This window comes from Acinonyx jubatus, chromosome A1 (assembly GCF_027475565.1).
Source record: "Acinonyx jubatus isolate Ajub_Pintada_27869175 chromosome A1, VMU_Ajub_asm_v1.0, whole genome shotgun sequence".
NCBI lineage: Eukaryota > Metazoa > Chordata > Mammalia > Carnivora > Felidae > Acinonyx > Acinonyx jubatus.
In genome coordinates, this window is record NC_069380.1 from 36,821,921 (window position 1) to 36,845,404 (window position 23,484).

Below are 23,484 nucleotides of genomic sequence, written 5' to 3' on the forward strand. Positions count from 1 at the left end.
AAATGCATCGCTGATTAATGCCATTCACTCTTTTCTTAAATACGTAACATACAATCACCTCCATTTCCAGAAAGTACATTTTAACTTCAGTCTCTAACAACAGAACTCAGTGACTGTATAATTATGTGATTCAATCAGGGAATAACGTTCTTACCAACTTTCTTACTAATTCACTTCTGCTTCACAATCGGAGAAGCCATCAACCTTCCTATGAGAGCGGCTCTGTCTCAGAATAGTGAGAACTTTACCCTGAGAATTGACACCTAGGCTACACTGGTCTAGAGTTATTGTCTGGAGACACTTGCATCATTACCACTCATGTATCTGTTCATTGCATAAACCTTCACTTTGGCAATGAGGAGGCTAAAAATAGCCAAACATCCACAAAAATGTTGTTCCGACTTCATACTCCACTAGTCATCAAGTAAAATGATCTTGTCATCACTCTGTTGAAAATAAAAAGGGAAACACTATTTAGATTTAACATGCCCAAGCTCCACTTTGCCTCCTCTGCTCTCACCTCCCACCTACTCTTCCTCTGATTTTTTTTTTTTTCTCTCTCGGTAAATGTCATCACGATCTACCGCACTGCCTAAGCTGAGTACATCACAGTCATCTTTGCTTTTCTGTCATATATCTGGGTTCAGATAACTTACAAATTATCTTTCTCTGTATTTTTAACTTTCATTTCCACTGTGCCTAGCCCATCATATGAATTCAATAAATGATAACTGTTACTGTACACTCCTCAGCAAGGCCCTTTGCTGCAGTCTACTTTCCTAATCTCATCTTTAGCTGTATCTTCTCATGCTCACTGGACTGTACAGTGTTTCCTAAACATGCACTTTCAGACAGTGATTTTGCACAGGCTAGGAGCTCTGTTTGGGCTGTCTTCACCCAGTTTTTCTACCAGGTGAACTGCTACTCAATATCAAATTCTCAGCCTATATGAGAATTAATGACATTTAATTAATGACATTCCCTGACATTTAATGAACTCCCTGATTATGTTCCTATCAAGTTTTCTATCCACTTTTATTTATTTATTTATTTATTTATTTATTTATTTATTCAATTTTAGAGAAAGAGAAAGAGAGAGAGAGAGAGGGAGGGAGGGAGGGAGGGAGAGAGGGAGGGAGGGAGAGAGAGAGGTAGCATGTGAATTGGGAAAGGGGCAGAGGAAGAGAGAGAGAGAATCTTAAGCAAGATCCATGCCGGGCATAGAGCCTGACATGGGGCTCTAACTCACAACCGTGAGATTATGACCTGAGCCAAAATCAAGAGTTGGACACTAACCGACGGAACATCCCCAAGTTTTCTTTCCATTTTTACTATGTCACTTGTCACTATGCATTTTAAATGTTTACTCTTGTTTCCTATGATTGCATCCTGAGAGTAGGAGTCGTGTCTGATTTATTTTTGAATTTCCAGAGAATACCAGAGTGCTTCAAATAGTAAAGGTGCTCAATAAGCTGTTGATAGTTTTCTGTCCTCTATGCAAACATTAAAGATCTCATGATTTATAAAAGACTTGAATGTAATAACGGTGTCTGTGCCATGCCAGGTGAAGAAGTAATCGTCATTTGGAACCACAGATGATAGAAATTTTCATTAGGCCACTTAAAGTGCTATAGATGCAGATAAGTCTGCCAAATTTATCATATAAAAATACAGCACCTGCAGTTAAATTTGAGATCAGAGAGACAATAAGTAATTTTTAGTATAAGTGGGTCTCAAATATTGCATGGGACATACTTACACTAAAAATTTGTTTAGTCTCTGTCTGACCTTCAAATTCACCTAGGCATCCTGTTTTTATCAGGCAATCTTACGGGTCAAAGGGAAGTAAAAAGTATACAATGGACGATAAGCAGTAATTACGGTAACTATAAACCCTGGTTTGCCCTCAGGAGGACTGGTTTACATTTACTGTCTTCATTAACTTTCTCACTTCATGATCATTCCCACTTAGACCCTCAAATATGACTACATTTGGATGTGGATTATATGATCACAGCATGTGTCAGTAGTGGCTCAAATCATTATTTAGCAGAGATGACAAGTATAATATTGTGATTAGTTCTAGCAATACACTGTTAAAATTATTACAAACCCAAACGTTCAACTTTGACAGCAGAGGAATGCAGTTGGAAGAGTGACATTTCTGGACAGGGTGAAAAATGGTGGATGGAATTGGAGACGCTCATTCAGCTGATGTGGGAAACAGAGGGTAAGTACTGTTGTGTATATTACAATGTTGAACAGGGTGTAAATAAATGTATTGGATGTCACTTTAGCGAGGGTGGGAATAGTAGCAAATTTAGAAGGCAGGACCATTAGGACCCTAACTACCTGACCTTTTCAACCTTTCTAGTTTCCCCTTGCAGCATTTTCCCTCTTGTGCAATCTGGTTCACTTACTTTGTCCCTCTTTTGGTTTGCTGAATGCAACTGTCTGCCTCCCTCTTCAGAACCTGCACATGTGGTGTTTGGTGTTCCTTACTCTGACCAGTCTTTCCTCCCCTCCTTTCCTCTGGGCACCCTCCATTACTGTCCCCCCCCCCTTCCATTTAATTCCCCTTTCATGCTATAGTACGTTTTAAAAAATTTATTTGTTTTGAGAGAGAGAGAGAGAGAAAGAGACGGAGGGACAGTGAGAGAGGGAGAGAAAGAACCCCAAGGAGGCTCCATGCTGTCAGCACAGAGCCTGACTTGGGGCTTGATCCCACAAACCGTGAGATCATGACCTGAGCTGAAATCAAGAGTCAGATGCTTAACCAACTGAGCCACCCATGCACCCCACATGGGTGTCTGTGTGTGTTTGCGTGTGGGTGAGCCCCTGGAGGATATCAGGTTTCCCAACTAAACATTAACTTTATTTCCCTTCCCTAATATTTATCTCCATTTATAATAATGTATTTGTGCTGTTATTTGGTTATTCTATGTCTTGTCTATTGCACTTTCTATGATTTCAATGTATTCAACACATCTAGCATTAAATAAATACTCGTAGCAAGTATGTGTGACTATAGGGAAAGAGTTTAATAGAAGTAAAATTTAATAAAGACTCCAGCTGTCCAGATGCAGAATGGGCTGCCTTTAAATTACTGAGCTTGCGATCACTTGACATTTTTAACCAAAGGATGAATGACCATCTGTCAGTGACAAGGATGTTCCAGAAGGTTTATACAAAAAATGGAGTGGGAAGTTGATGGCCCCTAAAGTCTTTTCTGACCTTTATATTCTGTGACTTACAAATGAACTTTACAATACAACTTGCTTATAATATAGAACTGCCAGTATTTTTCAATCTTAATTATCCTGAAATACGAATAGAATGAGACCCACTGATTATTGAACATTGAATTTCTGATAAATATTGATTAAGTCAGTGAGATTGAGAGATGGTTTTCTTTATTTTTTTTTTTCTTTTTCAGGGAAGAATTTGAAGGCACACTTTAATTCATGGAGGTGCCAAGTGGAAGTTTGTGGTAGATTGAGATTTAGAACTCAAGATTCAAGAACTCTCCTTTGCATATCGGATAGTGAGTTTCTGAATTCTTTAATCTTTTAAAGCCTAAGGAAAAGAAGCCTAAGGAAAATAATGTGAAAGCATTCTCAATTTCCTAAGGTAAAGTAACCTCTACATCCAGCCAGGATGGGGCTTGAACTTAAAACCCCAAGCTCAAGAGTTGCATGCTCTACCGACTGAGCCAGCCAGACACCCCTAGCAAATGCTTTTTAAATATTAGTGCATTAAGCCCTGATAAGAAAGAACCCTCCAATAGAAACGCTTTTAAATTTTAAATTTACAGAAGAGGAAACTAAGATAAATAGGTATTTCAGATAAATAGATGTTAAGTCAGTTGACTGAGGCCATAGGTTGTAAGTAGTGAAACTAAGATTTGAACCAAGTCTGGTTGCAGCTTGATACTGTTAATCATTGTGTGATGGCAACTGCAGTTGTAACAGTACAGGAGGATAAGAGTGAAAGTATCTTGCCCCATTCCTTCCTCATGTCTTTTACCACTTCTTAGAGGCAAGCATACTTAGCCTTTGGTGTTCTAACTATGTCTGGTAGATATCACCATAACTTTAAGCACCTTTAAATGCCTTTATTTACCATTTTTTTTAATGTGTGCATTGAACACACTACTTGTAATTCTTTTTCAACCTCCATCCCCATATTTTTGTTACTTTGTTCTGGTTATTTTAGTTCTTGCCCTTGATCGTTTAGAAAATATACTTAAATATCAAAATTTGATCCATCAACTTGAGATACTTTTAATCTAGATAACCCTTCTCTTTTCTCCTCCTCTTTGTGAGCCAGGACATTATATTATCAAAATTTACATAAATTCCATTTTTAAAAGGAAACATAGTTGCTTTAAAAGCTAAAAACCATTTAAAAATAATTGTCAAATCATGTTTATATAATCATTATTTAATTTAGAACCAAATACTGTGAAAAACCTATAATCCAATGCCATTAAAATCTGAGATCATTTTAACTTCTTTCCTTAAAATTGTTCAAAATTATGCTACATTTTTCTTTGCTTAAATGAAGACCAATGCCTTTATCATACAGCTCTAAGGATTTTCTGTATTTTATTTACTTTATTAAAGAGATATTATAATGGCCCCCTGATTCATTGGTCATATATGTCAAATATTAGATTCAATTTTATAAGTAATCATTGCAACAGAGTTTATAACATTGTTATTTCCTACAACAATATCAGTATTTATACACATAAATATACATAAATGAATCACTCTTTATACTTAAAGATTTTTACAGATAAGCATAATTATATATTTGTATAATAGGAAAAATTATATAATACTATTATATATGTAAACATAAATTATATCAGTTTGAAATTTGTCAGTATTATATAACATGTGGTCTTAGTTCTTTAATTAATAGGAACCATTGATATGCCTATGATAATTCTTTAGTCCCCAAGGAATATAAAATAATTACACCAAGAACCCTATTGAAACAATTTTAACACTGAGTTACCCTTTCCTCACTAGGTCAGCTAGTCCTCTCGACAAAACCAGTAATTCTGAGACTTTTATTTTTTTTAAGATTTTTTTTTGAGAGGGGGTAGGGGCAGAGAGAGAGAGGGAGAGAGAATCTCAAAAAGGCTCCGCATTCAGTGCAGAGCCTGTAGTGGACCTCAATTCCATGACCCTGGGATCATGACCTGAGCTGAAATCAAGAGTCAGACACTCAACCAGCTGTCACCCAGGCATCCCAGTAATTCTGAGACTTTTAAACAAACCCAGTTCACTTTGTCCAGTACATGAAGATATTATGGTTGCTTACTGTGGTTCTCATTTAAATTTTCAAGGGAACTTTTTAGTGTATTCTCATCATTAGATGCAACTTTTTTTATCCGCTTCTTATAATGGTGTTGAAAAAGATAGTAAATATTCTGAATGGCTTAGTTGCTGAGATTTGTTAAAGGAACATGGACATCCCTCACTCACAAGTTTATATCTTTCCTATCCCACCTAACGGGAGGATCCAGGAGAAAAAGAAAAGGGGAAAGACACATAATTAGTAGGATGGCAATAATCTAAGGAAAGCAACGGAAAATGATGTCTCCTGTACTAATGTAAATCTATTAAGAGCATACATATTTTATTCATATGGACAATTATATTTCCCTGGATATTTTGCTATTGAAGTTACTCAACATCCAATTTTTTAACATAATTGTTTCCATCCCATTTGAAATATTCAGATTTGGCCAACTATACCATAATAACATTAAACATGCATGTAATATTAATACTAAAATTTTAAATCTTAAAACAATCAATATATTCCTGTGAAAATTTTGGTCCAAATAATTTAAAAGTGACTTAGTATAAAACATAAGATTGTATGATAGAACGGAACATTCTATCAAAGGCTTTAAAATAATAAAATGGTAAGTAAAGTTTGCGTTAGAGGTAAACATGAAGATATTCTTATATAATTACTGTGGGCATAATCATGTGAAAAATAATGAATGTCTACAAATGGAAAACATCAACATTCACTGGGTAATCAGAAAGTATTCACATCCATATATTTTCTTGGGAAATACCGAAATAAACATCTACACTGCATATAGAGTAACTGCATACACTGCACACACAATATTGTCTAATATTTTATTATCAGTATATTAATCACTGGCCAAGCTGCCATTGCTTGCAGACATAAATTACTTGTATAAAGTTTATGCAAAATAGTGATCTCCTTCATCAAGGCTTGGATCAATGTTTCTAGAGACAAGTGTGCTAAGGTGATAACTATTATCCCATTCATAATTCCAATCACCTGTACATCCATAACTTTACCCCAAACTGATGGTGTTTAGCATGATGGACATTTGGGGGTTTTACTAAAGTGTTAACTCAATATATGGAGTGGGAATAGAAAACAGTAAGGTTTTAACCATTGATTAAACCTTAAATAAATACCTCAAATTTTTATGGGAGGATGCCATTGACTTCAGTAACTATTCTGGAAAAAGGCAAGGATATGCAAGCACTTATATGAAGAGAAATGAGAGCAACCAAGTTTTATGTATGTTTACTTTGTTAAGAAATAGAGAAAATGTTAGATATATTCTCACGTTGGAAGGAAGTGATTATTTTCAGCTGTGGCCCTGAAAATGTATTTTCCTATGATTTTAACCTATTATTCTAAAAACTGTCTTGTTTGACAATATCTATCAAACATTTATTGCCGGATAGAATGATAATAGCATGAGGGTGAAACATACCTGCATCGAACATAGTAACTGATAGATAGCATTAAAGCCCCCATAGAAAAATAGTCTACAAAATCTTTTATATAACACTTTCTTTGGAGTTGAGTTAATCTTAAAGTAGCTAGAATGTTTAAGAACAAGAAAAGGTAAAAAGGTGTTATTCATAAAGGAAATAAGCACAATTAAATATAATCAATTTGAAAAGAAGACAAATATATATACTTAAGGAGGAATGAAATATAAATAGGCTCATTTATTGGAATAAGATGGGAATCATGATTTCCCTGACTCGAAGAAAATGTTTATTGGGTTAAGGACAATTATGAAAGGGGAAGTCAGTCTCAGGCAAAGAGCAAAGAAAAGAATATTGCAATGCTTATTTTAAATACGAATCTTACAGAGGGGGTGGATAATCACACAAATCAGTGCTATATTGTCTTCTTACTTTGCTCTTGGTCTTTTGCTACTAGCATCTTTTGTCACCGGGAAGTTAATGTTATTTATGTTTGAGAATACATTTCTTCTATTTAAAAGTCCTCAGTGGTTCCTTACTGCTTACAAAATAAGTCTGAAACTACAGAACAAGGCAATTGTAAATGTGACTCCAGTTTTCTTTACAATTTCATGCTCTCTGTATCACCAATAAGTCCAATATTGGGGGTGCCAGACCACCCAGGTACTTTGAACTGAGTGCCATTTGCCAGAACAACAGGCATTTGTATTCACACTCTCCCTTGACTTCAGCCTTCAAGGCTCTCAGAACAAATGCCCCCAACGTCTGCCTCTTTCTTAGATGAAGCAATCACTAGAATAATACAATCTATTTGTTTTGAAGATATATCTGTATCTGCTAATGTATTTAATCTGTAAGGTCCTAGAGGCCTTACACGCTGCTTTATTCATCTTCATAACTATGTTTTTCAGGCTCAGTAGAAATTCGATAAATTCTTTTCTAAATGAAGGCTGATGTTATAAGCTATTTCTTTATTACTCTCTCTCCAAACAGACCAGTTTGTGTGTGTGTGTGTCTTTTTAATAGTGTGCTTAGATTTTTATGACCATACATTAGCAGACTAAAGGATTTTAATAAAGATCTATTAACGTGCAACTTAAAAGAAAAATCAAGGTTGTGTATCCAACTAGGTTTTCTTTTTAAAGGAATGGCTTTCAAATTTTGTGGTTTAAGGTTAAGATATCAGAGACATAAGAGAGTTGATACCCTCATTTTTCTCTTGTTTGTTCCAATATATTTATTTGCTTGATAAGTATTAGAGATATTCTTTGTCCAATTACATGTTTTATTTCCAATTGAATATACATTTCCAAAAGTTTAAGATGTTTTCCAAATATGGGACTAAAGTTTTTACAAACTCACATAATTGAATGTGAGGAAATCAGGGAAGTTCTTAGGCATACACACTTAAACACACAAACAGGTACACATAAAATTTGTTTTTAGATTGTTAGCATATTAGGAACCCAAAAACACCAATAATGAATAAGATATAGCAGTTTGTTAAGGTGAATATTCAAACATATATAATTATAAGAATACGGTAAAACCTTGGTTTGTGAGCATGATTCATCCTGGAAACATGCTTATAATCCAAAGCACTTGTATATCAAATTGAATTTCAAGAACCATTGGCTCAGTTGTGATCACATGATGTTTGGCATCATGTACTACTCCTATTGCAAGATATCACTCGTTTGTCAAGTTAAAATTTATTATAAATGTTTGCTTGTCTTGTGGAACACTCGCAGAACAAGTTACTCGCAATCCAAGATTTTACTGTAATTCATGTAGTTTATGTTATATTATAAATTAATTTTCCCCTCTAAGTTTTCTTTTTTACATGTATAACGGATACTCATGTCTTTATAAGTTGTGAGTTGTGTGTGTGTATACATATGTATACATGTGTGTGTGTATAATTAATCATCACGCAAGTTGTATATATACATTGTTATTCAGCACCCAAACACCCATGACATTATGTCAGATTTCTGATGAAAGAAAATTATATTTTCAGTATATTTTCAGGAAATATTTTATAAAGAGTGATTTTATATCTACAGTCTTGCCTCTAATCACAGATTGTATTTTGTTCATGCCCATAATTTTTGAACAATAATTTTAGAGCAACATTTATATGTCATGTCATTTGTATATACTTAACAGAGTCTGTGATTAAAATTACAGCAATATATTCTGCTTAACATTAAAACAGTGTAGTTCTTAAGGAGTTATTGGCAAGAATAGAGCTTGGAGTGAATGCTCATTCAAAGAAAAAAGCTTTCTTCTCTTCCATTTTTCTTTTCTGTCGCTTTAAGTTTTGGTAGATTTGGGGTGTCCATGCTATAATTTAGCATCTTCTTTTTTTTTTTCCACATTATTTTCCAGTGAACCTACCAACTGTCTGCCTGCTGTCTTATTTTATTGTAATTTATTTTTCTTAAAACACAAACCAAACCATGTGACCCCGCTGTTTAGAGTCCCTCAGTAGTTCCTCAGGGCTAACTGGGATAAAAGACTCTCTTCAGTCTGGTCCTGCCTGTCTTCTAGCCTTATCTTTCAACATTTGTTCACCAGATGCTCTGTACTTGGGCTATTTGTGGGTCCTCATTAAGCCATGCAATTTCACCTTTCCAAGCGTTGCCCCTTGTTATCTTAGAAAACTGTTGTGCTCTTCAAGATGTAACTCAAAATGCTGTTACTTGCTTTCTTCCTCTGTCCTATACGTATCTGTATGTGTAGCCCAGTTGCCATCAATCTATCTTTATTTTATTAGTGGTGTATATATCTGACCCATACTTGACTGGGAATGCCTCTACATCTTTGCATCTCCTTAGAACAATACTGTACTTAGTGTAAAAAGATAGAGTGACTGACATTGGGGTAAATTAACTAAGTATTTATCTCACAAAACAATTGCCACTGGTAAGTTTGGACACGATTAATTTAAAATCTAGGATGTTTGCTTCTACCTCTTTTTCATCACCTACATGTAGGAAGACTTTCTTTACACTGGATCTATCGCCTCATATTTGTTTGCAAGCTTCTAAATTTTCAAATATGTAAATATTCCTCCCACTTTGCTGACAATTATGTATTTAAACTCAAATTCAGTGAGTCAGAAGCAATAGAATGATATTATCATAAATATGTATACATATGTTATATAAAACTTGTATAGGTTATATACACATAAATATTATGTATATATAATATGTAACACATACCACACACATATACAACATACACACATCACATCACATGAAACCATATGTGTGTGTTATATAAATTATTGTATATATATTTACATACACTTATCTTTCCAATAAATTTATGAGGACTAGATATATTCAAATTAAAAAGCTATGAAAATATCTAGGATATAATAGCATGGACTATAAATGTGGAAATTGACAAGCTAATTGAACCATAACAGAGGCAGTGCTTAATATATTGTAAAAATAGAAACATATATGTATATATATAATTTGTCATAAATATACCTAATACTTTTTCCATTATTTCTGCATGTTAAAATCCACCATATTGTTAAAATGTTACTAAGTTCTTAAGGATGTTTATACTATAGTTTGTAACTATTGTCTGCATGTATGATACTGCCTCTTTAATTATCGTGATCCAAACATTTCTGTTCAGTGTCTAGATATTATTCTTAGATTCACACTTTGAAAGTCAACGTAAATAACGTCTGTTTTGACCAATAGCATAAAGTTGCTTTGAGCTACTTACACAAAATGTTTTCAATATTATTTAAACCAGTGGTTTCTAAGCAGGGGTGATTTCACTCTCAAGCAGACCCAGAAAGATGTTGATTTTGATTGCCACAACTTGGGGAGGGGGTGCTACTGACATCGAGTGGGCTGAGGCCAAGGGTGCTGTTCTGTTAAACATTCTACAAGGAACACTTGACCCAAAATGTCCCCACATTTGATCCAAAATGTTGCTGTTGCCAAGGTTGAGAAACCCTGGTTTAAGCAAGTTGTGTTCAGTCCCTACATTTGGAGAATCATTGAAGACTATGAAAAGAAGTAGCCCAAATGCCCATGTGACCTAAGTAGCCTTAAGTAGAATCCAGTTCTGTTATTATTTTGTATTTCAAAATCATTTTTTAAAAACTTTCAAAGCCTCCACCCAAGTAATGCTATTTTCCATTTCTTTCTGAATTTCTTGATTTGGGGCCCATAATCATATCTTAATAATTCTTTACAGTGGGGTCAATTCTTTTTGTTCAGGTCCATGACAGATACATCATGTAATAAATCACACATGCCTGTGTTCAGTGAGACAGGTTTCCACAGAAACCTGTTGTAATCCACTATTTCCTGAAAGACATCTTGTATAAAGGGTAGAATAGAACCAGGGAGCTAATCTAGTCCCTCTGGCCTGTCTAGGCAACAGCCTAACTAAATTATGCCATGTAGATTAAATAAATAAATAAATAAATAAATAAGCAAGCAAGCAAGCTATCCTTAGAAAAAAAACATTTCCTACTTTCTTTAGCATCCAGTTCAACTCAGTTGAAATGATTGAGGCAGTGTATAAGTGCAAAGGAAACTAGGAACACTGACATCCTTAATTTATTCTCAAAATAAGATGTGGGATAAAACATACTAAACTAAATGATTTGTTGCCATGACACCAAAGTATTAGGAGTAAACTCTGAAAAAGTTGCTCTGTTAAAGTCCATTACAAATTATGTTCCATGTGGAGTTAAAAATATGTTCTGAGTCTCACTCTCAGTATACTTGTAATTAGCTTTTTAATCAGTTTATTAAATGTGACTCCTAGTAACATTTGTAATTCCATTTTAGATCTATTTCTGTGAAGAATTTCACATAAAGTCCCATTTATATATGTGTGTGTGTGTATCTTGGACTGTGCATATATATGGTATATGTATGTGTGATATATATTTGATATGTATGTGTGTGGATATATATACTTAAAATTGCTATAAATATAAATACTTACAAATATAAACTTTCATCCCCCTGAAGAATAACTGTACAATGAGGGATGCTGAACACTTGTGTTATAGTTATTTATTCCTTTACGGAAGACCATATACTGAATTAGCTGGGAGGTAGCTTTGTGGTACATATTGAGTCACATTTTTTGTTTGTTAATTCATACATTTTAACTAAAAATGAAGCCACAGAAGGTATTTTAAGACAGTATTATAAAAACCCTAATCTTCATTGAACGAGGGATAGTTTTATTTCAGTGAAAACAAGTATTTTAATCCATATTACCTGCCTTCAAGGAAGATAAAATTTGTTGCAGTATATTGTCAACAAACTATTTTAAGACAAGTCAGAATAAAGAATATCTTACAATAGAGTTAGAAGTAAAATGCAATAAGATGGGGTAATTGTATCTGATTGGGCTTAAAACAATCATTATTACGAAGATGACTTTTGAGCTAGGTTTTGAAGAATTAGGAAGATTTCCATGAATAAAGGATAAAGGTATCAAGATGCAGTTTCAGGCAACACATTCCTTCTTACAGTCAATTAAATTTAGCTTCTGATATAATGCATTTTGTTCTCTATAAACTTTCAATAAGAATGTGAGATCATAGTTTATCACAGTCGGATTCTAATACATGAGGCTAAGTTCAGATAAATTGTCCTAGCCTCTGTACTTTAATTTTTAGAATACGTACCATTTGTCACCTAAGTTAGCTCATAGTAAAATAGTAATAAATTATAATAATTTCTAAAAGTAGACACTCTGACTTTAGTTTCCCGTGACAAAAGCATGTATTTTGTGTTGTAGTGCGGTTAGTAAATTTATTTCTCTTTGTTTCATTATGGTCTCTAAGCACACAGAAAAGAGTCTCTATAGTTTTTTTCAGTTTACATATGATATAGCAGGCAAAGTAAGGGTGGAGTGGTCAGTAGAAGTGAGATCGTGCAAGGTTGTACAATTAAGTTAAAAAAAAATCTAAAGTTAATGCTAAGAGTGGGTGACTTTACGTCCCACAAAAGATAACAGATGACATTTGACTGCTTCTACTAGTCCTTACTAAGCTGCATACTAATTTATGTGACCCTCCCAGGTAACAAAAATGTTGTAATCCAATTATGCACTAACCAATGTCTACTGTTGGGCATTCTATCCCCCAGAGGATGGGCAAAGGGAATAACTCTCCTTATAATTCCTGTTAACATCTCTCCTAGTATGCTAGGAACCAGAGGGATCCGGTTCCTCTGCCAGGCAACATAACCTTTTCTGCTAAGTGTCAGGAAATATTCCAGCCTAACCACCTGCAAAATTGTAATGAAGATAGAGAATAGTATTATAGTTGAATACACTTGATACTTTATTCTCATTTATTGCTCTTTTTCCTCCACTTAGAGCGCCCACTCTTTCTTTCTGATTCCCTTCCACCTCACTGACCACACCATCTCTGTAATTGTGGCTGGGTGCTTCCTTTCCCCCTTCCTGAATGGTATTCATGTCCTGTGGCTATAGATACCATCTCATTACAAGATACTCTGTATCCCCATGGCTTTAAATAAATTCTATATGGTGATGACTTCCAAATGTATAGCCCAAGTTTCTGCCACCTCTCTTCACCACATACTATTTTTTCAAGTTTGGACTCCTATAGTCTACTTCTTCCTTAGTGTCACTGTGATAATGATATTGCATACCTAGTAGGCATCCTAGTTGAATATATCCAATACCTAACTCTTGATTCTACTGCCCCCCCCCCCCCGCAGTTTTCCCAATACCAGTATAACACCATCATTTGCCAGTAGCTCAGGCCAACACACTGACAGCATTCTTGATTTGCCTCTTTTCTTCTCAACCCACAGTGAACTGATTGCCCTTTCCTATGGCCTCGACAGTCAGACTATGGTTTCAGTCTCACTGATACCATTTCTGCTAGTACAGCCTTAATGCTTCATCTCTTTCAAGGAATTGGAAATAGTCTTCTAACGGGTATCTCCTCATCCTCCTTCTACCTCCTCCTGCCACTGTAACCCAGTTCATTTCCTCTTCAGGGTCTCTGAACTAGCTGGTCTATCTGCAAAATATTTTTCTCTTTTACATCTTTGCATGGCTCGTACCCTCATTTATTTCAAGTCTCTGCTCAAATGAGACCACTTCAGAAAGAGCTGGAATGATTGCCCTTTGTGAACTATCTTCCACCCTAATTACTTTTTTATCTGCTGTCTTTGCTTCATTTGTCATCAGAGTATTGACATTTTATTATGTATTTCTTTATATTGTTATTTGTCATCTGCCTCCTTCACTATTATTGAAGTGTTATGAAGGCAGGGATTTTTCCTGTTCCACTTCTATAGCCTAAGAACTTAAAATACTACCTATTAATATTCAGAATTATTTGTTTAGTGAATGAATGGGACATTCAAGGGATTTAGAAAGTCAATTATTTTATGTTTGACATGACTCTGCCTTAAATCTTTACAATTCTATTGGAAGGAATATAGGCAAAATATTTAAGGATAAAGGAAGGCAGAACATAACAGCATTCTCTGATTAGTTCCACTAATGATCTTACACATTTGCCTGTGAAAAGCCTGCTTCTAAGTGAACATTCATGTTTTATCTGTTGCCCTTATGTTTGTATTAATAGCCTTTAAAGAGTGCAACCAGACTGCCTTCTTCCTAAGAGTTTTATTTCCTCATGCTGAATGTAGGACTTTTATATTTAGAAGCACAAACTCTTCCCTAATTATATACAACCTACTGTTCTAAATTTTGCATGCCACTTTGCAGTTTAGTGCTATGCGATTTACTTGCTACCAATTTTGGTGTCAGAAATTTGACATTTAGATTGCTTTTGAAAAGTAATGGTAAAGTGGATTTAGTACTGAATGAGACTTAGCATCTGCTTTCTTGGCTTCTTTTTAATTGTTTTTTTTTTTCTTTCACTTACGTGTAATGATCCACCCACAATGTCATGATAATAGGTCAAATACTCATCATGATTTATAAATGAAGAGAAAATACTTTTAACCCTAATTTTGCTGAGATATTTTTCTCAGAAAACAGAGGAATAGAATACAACTTGTATAATTTGCTAAACACCCACACATTAATTCATATTTATTAAATATATTATAATTTATAGAAAGGACCTAGCAGAAGAAACCAACGTGTATTATGGAATTCTGCCATTAGCCAGATTCATATCATGGTTTTGCGGTTTGGAATTTTAGCTAACAAATGAATTATTCCTAACTATTGAAGAGCATCACTTATATTTGTAGTCATATGTTAGGTCTCTGTCTCTCTCTTCTATCTGTCTATCTATCTATCTATTTATCTATCATCTATCTCTATAAATATACATATACATATAGGTATACACATACATATACATATGTGTGATATATAGAATTGTGTGTGTGAATGTAAATATGTATAAATATTCAATCAACAAAACATTCATTAAAATTCATAGCTCTTAAAGTGAACAAAAATTCAAATCCTTCCTGTTTTGCTTAATGCCTGTTCACTTCACTAATTCATAAAATCAGGTTTGTGGGCATTATGTTAAAATACTGCAAAGCCTCTATGGTAAAATATGGTAATACCTTTTAATAGGACATAAATAACAGTATTATTCAAAATTTCCCTTAGGGTGTTGCCTAATTTTAGTTAGACCATGAGGCAGCTTGAAAAAGGGCAAACTCATTAAAGGATTTCATTGTGAGTATTTTTTTAACCTGTAAAATAAGATTGAAATTACTTTATTTACAGTTTTGCCTCTGAGCTATTTTTTTCCTTCATTGTAAAAGAGAGCAGCTGGTGGTATTCCCAAATGTTAGCCTAACTTGAAACATTCTCACACTCCTTTTTGCTTGTTTGATATTATCTTTAGATATCACAGCTACATAATAAGACTGTCCTTTGGCATTTGAAAATTAAAGATGAGAAGGGCTCAAATACTTACACATTTTAGAATATGGGCAAGTGAAATTTCCCTTGCAAAAAGTCATGTTTGATATTATTCTTATTTTCCACTAATTCCATGATTTATAAGCTAAAACATTTGTTTCCTGTTTACAGACTGCAATCCAGCTTCACAGATTACCACTGTCAATTTCACATTTGATTTAAATGGGCTATATATGTTGTTGCAAATGACATGATCTCATTCTTTTTTATGGCCCAGTGATATTCCATTGTACGTATATATACTGCTCCTCTTTACCCTTTCATCTGTCAATGGACCTGGGTTGCTTCCATACTATGGCTATTGGAAATAACACTGCAATAAACATAGGGGTGCATGTATCTTTTTTGAGTTAGTGTCTTCATTTTCTTTGGGTAAATACCCAGTGGTGGAGGTACTGGATCAAAAAAGAATGAGATCTTGCAATATGAAAAAACATGGGTGGACCTAGTACTTACGATGGACCTAAGTAAAATAAGTCAGAGAAAGGCAAATACTGTATGATTTCACTTATATGTGGCATTTAAGACACACAACAAACAAAAGCAGACAAACAAACAAACAAAAAAACAGACTCTTCAATACAGAGAACAAACTGGTGGTTGCCAAAGGGGAGGTAGGCAGAGGAATGTGTAATAAAAGTGAAGGGGATTGAGTACACTTACTGAGATGGGCACTAAGTAATGTGTAGAAATGTTGAGTCATTATATTGTACACCTAAAACTAGTATAGCACTGTATCCTAATTATACCTCAATTAAAAAAAAATTACAAATAAATAAATAAATGGAAACTATAAGATTTTTTCAAAGTCAATACAAGATTTCAGGTTGTTTTTGTTTTAATTTTTTTTGTACAGAACAAAATATAATAACCTGATTCTTTCTTCAGTAATTTTGTTGCTTGGTACATGTTCTTGTCATAATTTTCAATTATCTCAAATTTTATATCTTTTTTTTTTGAGAGGAGTATCTCTCAGAGTAAATTAGCTCAATTTTTTTTATTGTGAAAGTTTAGTGATATAATTAATGATAACTGGAAATTATCTTATAAATGTCCAGGTAGAAGCACAAAACTTAGCCATTGAAATTCCATTAATTTTTATGTTATGTGAAATTTTTAAAATGTGAGTAAATCCTGCCTGTGAAAGATAGAACACACTTCTATAGCACACTTACATCTTTTGTTTTCATTGAAATATAGCTGACATAAAGTGTTACGTTAGTCTTAGGTACAACATAGTATTTGAACAATTCTATACATTACTCAGTGCTCAGCACTGTAAGCATAGTCACCGTCTATAGCTCACCTGTAACTGAGAACTGTTTCTGGTGTCTGATATTTGGCATGCAAAATGATTATAAAGTCGTGCTCCTCTTATTCCAGATCTTCTTTTATAATATGTTTCCAAAACATATCAAGCAAACATTCAGTAAGTACAATGCAAATAGATTCCTTTCTGGGGAAAAAAAATGTTCAGTTGCCTGATTTAGTTTATTATTTTCCTTAATGATAAATTCTACTGTCATTAATATTTATTCATAATTTTTGACAATTTCCACTGTCTATGGTAGTCTTTCTACCATAGAATATTTCTCAGTGTCTCACGCCTCTTTGGCCAATTCTTACTTCACATAAACTGCTAACCCTTATTATCAGTCTAAACCAGAAAGTAGGAAAAGGAGGGAAACTGAATGCGTCATTAATCAGCACATTCTGGTTTTTGTTACTTTTTTTATCAAAGCCATCTTATGCAAATAATAATTATTACTGAATCTCTATACAAAATGGAAGCTATCCAGATGAAATACAATTTTGTTCTGGCATTAGGTGGGATATTTTTTGTTTTGTTTCCTGTTTTTGTTGTACAAGTGCAGGAAATCCACCTGAAATAGCAATCAAGGACTTATCCTACATAATGGTAATATCTCATGGTTTGTTATGGCTTCAGGCAAGGCTTGGGCCAGTGGATAAAACAGTTTCACCAGGGCTCTGTTTGCCTTTCTCCATCTCCTGAATTTGCCTTCATCTGTCATGGCTTCATTTGGTGGCACACTCTCTCTGAAGTGGGGAAATGGCTTATGGGGTCCTTATAGCAGCCCTATGTGCATACACTTCTGTACATGGTTCTTCCTGCTTAAAGTGTAGAAAGAGGGGGAAAAAATTCACACAGAAATGATTGGAATTGAATAGTTCAGAAGCCTACTAAGAATTTGAGAAAATTATTTTGGCAAAAAAGCCACGAATTTGGAAGAAAAAGCTTTGATGGTTCAAGCCTAAACTCATATCATGAGCCCCCAAACTTGCATGGGAAAGCGAGAACGGCATAGTGCCAAGGACATCACGTTCAACAAAACTCACTTAAAATACTGCAACTGCGAATAATGGATAAAGAAAACTTTCCTAGATAGTGGAACTAGGGGCCTATACATGACCAAAACTTACTCAAGAAGATTCTTCCAGGGGCGTCTGGGTGGCTCAGTCAGTTGAGCGTCCAACTTCAGCTCAGGTCATGATCTTACAGCTCGTGAATTTGAGCCCTGCGTCAGGCTCTGTGCTGACAGCTCCGAGCCTGGAGCCTGCTTCGGATTCTGTGTCTCACTCTCTCTCTGCCCCTTTCCCACTTACGCTCTGTCTCTTTCTCTCAAAAGTAAGTAAATGTTGAAAAAAAAAAGAATATTCTTACAGAAAACAGAATCACAGTTTAATCAAGGGACTTCTTTTATGTCCATGACAATGAATTCTTATATCACCTGCCCATCAGGATTCCAAACTTGCTAAATGGTGCGCCTCTAATTTTCCCTCTACCACGTGGAAGTGTCTGTTGCAGTTATCCTGATCCTAGTATACCAGTTAGTAGGTAATTTATCTCTTAGTTCATAGAGCTTGAAAGCATTGAGTTGCTATGAATCTGTTAGGGAAGACTACCCATCTTCCAGAGACTATAAATATTGAGCTGGATTCAGTGAATTTGATGAGACTTTGGATTTTTTCCCTTGGGGGTAGAATTAGTATGTTCTATATGTGAGAAGAAGAGAGCAATGGGCTATTTGGTGACCACCAAAGCAGACTGGCAAAAAAATGCTGGTATTTACCACCATTGATGTTTTTGTCTTTTCCTAGACACACAGCTAGATCACATTTCCCCACTTATTTCAACTATATGAGTCATATAACTCTTTGCCATTGGAATGTGATGTGTATTATACCCAGGACAAGATAATTGAGAGTGAGTATGCTTTTTTTTGTTTTAATTTTTTTCTTCTTTCTTATCTGCTGGCTATAGGTAACAGGCATTAAAGGGTGCTCTGAGGACCTAGAATATGACAGAAGAAAAGAACCATGTGTCTCAATTCCATAAAGAAGGGTCCTGGTTACACACATCAAGCTGTGATGTATACAAGAAATACACTTGTCTGTGTGTTAAACCACTGCAGTTTGGTGTAGTTTGCTTTTTTGCTTTACTGATGATTGAGAAATTCAAAAGAAGAGAAATCTAGGTAAGTATACCTAGGTTTGATAAACCTAAGAGAAGAAGTACATGAAATAGAAAACAAAAAGCAATAAAAATGGAATGTATCAACTAAATCATATTTGTTTCCTTGCAAAGACTGATAAAAAAGAGTCCATTTGGCATTCCTGATAATTAAAGAAAGAGGGAAAGGCAAATAATAAAAGATAACTACATAATATGGAGTATTAAAGAGTAATGAAAGGTACATTAGAGAAACTTAAAATATGACCTAAAATTGTATGTCTTATCTGTTGAATCATGAGTTATATTTTCAGTGACAATACGAATGGTCATGATATTAGCCAATTGTTTATTTTATTTTCAAATGGAAAATGTCATAAATACTTTTGCTTCTCTCAGTGAAAAGTATTTTTATGGCTTTGGAAGATGTTCTCCCACAATATAAGGGCATTTTTCTGAAGCACACATTTGAAAGAAAGAAATTTAATATTTTTACAAATATAGTCAGATGTTGTAGCAAATAAACATATTTCTCCATCACTGCCTGTGAATGATTATATTATATCATTCAACAACATATTAAGCCTATAGGATAAGCTTGATGTGTTGTGGGAAAGGGAGATAAAAGATTTTATTACAAACTTTTAAGTAAATAAAAGCAAATTTTATGGTTTTTTTCCCTACTGTTTTCCTTTATTCTTTTCAGAATGATTTACTGGGGACCAACTATATTCCAGGTGCTTTACTACACATTAGGTTATAATATGAAGAAGATACCTGTGCTTGTGACTTCTACTATTCTCTTCTTCTCAACCCCAAATATGTAGTCTCATGCACGTAGACCGTGATGCAGGCCCAGATCTATCCTTGGCTAGATAAAGGCAATTATTCAGATACATGAATTAGAATTTTGTGACTTTAGAGCATAACTGTTTGAGTTTAAACAGTAGAGTCTAGAATATATTCTTTCATTTCTGTCCTGGATTACCTACCTTAAATGTTCTATTGATTGTGCTTAATCTCTTCTATAGTTTTAATCACTGTGTATCAGACCCCTCTAATGCACCACATCATCAGATCCTCTACATCTTACCTGCTTCCAGGAATTTTTGCCCATTTGTTCCAAGCCAAGTACACAATGTGCTAATGAACTGTTTGAATCCTGACCAGCTTCCATGGGGGAACCATTCCTGAGCTGGTGTATCTCTCACATCCTGCCCCAGAACTTCCTACTAATGATGAGGCTTGAGATGTCAGGGGCACCTTTCACGCACAGCCTGAGAATTCAGTCTGTGCAATGACACTGAAAGCAATGGGATCACTGGATCAATTCTTCTCCCCTGTTGTCTCAGGACTCCCTGAGATGTACTTGGTTGGACCTTTGAGAATGAGCTAGCATTCATGCTTGTTGGCAACCAGTGGTCAGCCCAGTCATAGATGTTTAATTGGTTTGACTGATTGACTTCCCTTTTTTCTCCCTTTCCTTCCTTGAGAATTTAGTTCCTAGAAAAGTAGTAGCATACAAGCCTTTGCCTCAGTATGAGCTTTCTAGGCAATCCAAGAAATTCTTTCTTTCTGCTGATTCTGATACATGGATTTAATCTCTGGAACCTAATAAGTCCCTCCTCGGCCCTTGACCTCATCTGACTATCATTATAGGTTGAGTTTTCATAAAGTTGTTATGTTTAGGGCCTCTTCTAAAGCCTAGTGCCTAGTATATCCACATGACTTGCTGATATAATTTTTTTATTTTTTTTTAATTCTTGAGAGAGAGAGAGAGAGAAAGAGAGAGAGCAGGTAAGGGGAAGGGGGGTGGGGGACAGAAAATCTGAAGCTGTCAGTGCAGAGCCAGATGCAGGGCTCAAACTCACAAACCGTGAGATGATGCCCTGAGCCGAAGTCAGACTTAACCGACTGAGCCACCCACATGCCCCTGATACACATTTAAAGTCCCACAAAAACTAGCCCTACTCCAGGCTATTACACTGTCATTTGGCTTTCAACACAGCCCAACTTCTTGAAGATTCTTTACCACTACCTGCCCTTCTTTAGATCCAACTATGATATGTTCCAATACCACCAAACCATTAAAATTGCCCTTATTAATTTCCTCAGTGAGCTCTTTCTCATCACATCCAATGGATACTATTCTGCCCCTTATTTTGCTTTTTTTCCTCACTTTAAAAAACATTGCTAGTCACTCCCTCTTCCAATAAACACTGTCTTCCCTTGTCTTCTCCAAAACCATGCTATCTGGACTTTTCTTACCATTCTTTCCCAGATTTTGTTTTGACTCTTCCCTACATACTTATTACTTTGGGGATCTTAATTTTTGTTTTAGTTTTTCCCTTCTCTTCTCCATCCACATATGAATCCCATGTGATGTTATATAGCCCCTATGATATTTATTATCTATTTAAAGTTGATTCCCAAATAAATACATAGAGTTTATGTTTCTCTCCTGATTTCTAAACATGTATACTCAACTATTAGCATCTTTACTTGAAAGGTGTCAAATGGAAACACTTTTGAGTATGTGTAAAAGAGAACTTATCCTCTTTGTCCCCAAATCTTTCTTTAGTTTGCTTTCACAGTTGATGGTACTACTCTCCATCCAATTAGCCAACCCAGAAACCTAGGAATTATTCTTGTTAATTTCCTTTTCTCAATACTGTCTCAGATTTGGTCAATCACCAAGTAAACTAACTTTGATTTTCTAAAAGTCTTTCAAATATATTATTTCTATTCTCTTCCAAGTTCAAGTTCCTTGTTATGGCTCACAGAGCCCACCCTTAAACTTCCTCAGTCTCACGTATTGCCACTTCTCCTCACATACGTGACTCCAGTCATTTAAATATTCTATAAATTCCTTGGGCATCCTAAGTGTTGTAGGCCTTTCAAATACTGGTTTTTTTTGAACTGGAATATTTATTCCCTTTCAATCTTTCTCATCCTTCCACCTTGTCTTGTGGAATAGAATGTCAGAAGTTGGGTAGAAGTGTGCCTCTTCACCACCATTCTCTTATTTTTTGTTTTCTTAACCTTGTTGGGCTTAACAATTGAATCTATGGTTAATCAAGTTTGTGGCTTCTCTCATATCAGGATATTTCTTCATGAGAAATTTATTCCCAATATTAACCTCTGCTCCTTATTTCCTTCTCACAAACAATTAAGAGTATTTAATCTTGTTTCCAATGGAGACAACCTAAAATCAGATCCAGTTACTGAATAAGTCTAAAGACTAAAGTTTAAGTTGATGTCTATTCTCTCAGTCCTATAGTAATGTTACACTGGTATTTTCAATGTAGGAATGAAATAGTGTATGCAACAACCACCATATAATGTACATACATAGTAGAGAAGTAAAGTAGAAAGGTAAAAATAAAAATAAAGTATATTATACAGTAAGCTAGGAAAAAAAGAAGCTTCAGTTATATTTCATTTAACAGTCATAAGTATAGAACTGTGTTTATGGCTTCATTCCTCTGCTATACATATTACTGTGCCTTTAACATTCAGTTATATTTTCAGTTGGTGTGTTTCTTTTGCAACCAGGGTAACCTCACACTTTCATCTTTGTGTCATCAAGGTTCATTGGACTCAATGTAATGTTGAAGTTTTTTATTGCACAATTCTAATGATTTATAAAGACTGATCTCTTACAACTTTTTTATTTTAAAAAACAAAGAGGAATTTTGAAATATTTTGTAATATTTGTATTCTAGGAACTGTTTCAGCATCACTCATCGATTATTATCCCATGCTTAAAAATGACCAAAATAATAAGGAAATGGACAAAGAATGGAATCACCCAGAAGGATCATGCAAGGATCATTACTGTTTTATCATCTGTAAGTTTTCTTATTGTATTAACAAAGTATTGCATTACCTTTCACAGAGATACAGATTTCATGTTTGGGAATTTTAAAAACTTTTCAGGTGCCTGGGTGGCTCCATTGGCTGAGCATCCGACTTTGGCTCAGGTCATGATCTTACAGTTTGTGAGTTTGGACCCTGGTTGGGTTCTGAGCTTATCACTCAGAGACTGGAGCCTGTTTCAGATTCTGTGTCTCCCTCTCTCTGCCCTTCCCCTGCTTCTGCTCTGTCTCTCTGTCTCTCTCTGTCTCGGTCTCTCTTTCTCTTTCTCTCTCTCTCAAAAATAAGCACTTAAAATTTTTTTAAAAATAAAAACTTTTCTTACTTTTATTAAATTGTTGAGAATTCAAATTTTTCAAAAAAAAATTCTGCTTGTGATGTTAGTGA

The 23,484-nt window shown here is 34.8% G+C and overlaps 1 long non-coding RNA gene across 1 annotated transcript; it reads left to right on the plus strand.

The window, feature by feature from the left end:
* Positions 1-3,306: 3,306 nt before the first annotated feature.
* LOC128314402 (uncharacterized) lies at positions 3,307-23,076 on the plus strand. Its single transcript, XR_008296020.1, has 3 exons — positions 3,307-3,544; positions 19,033-19,246; positions 22,947-23,076. It is a non-coding gene; the product is annotated as an uncharacterized LOC128314402 (long non-coding RNA).
* The last annotated feature ends 408 nt before the right edge of the window (positions 23,077-23,484 follow it).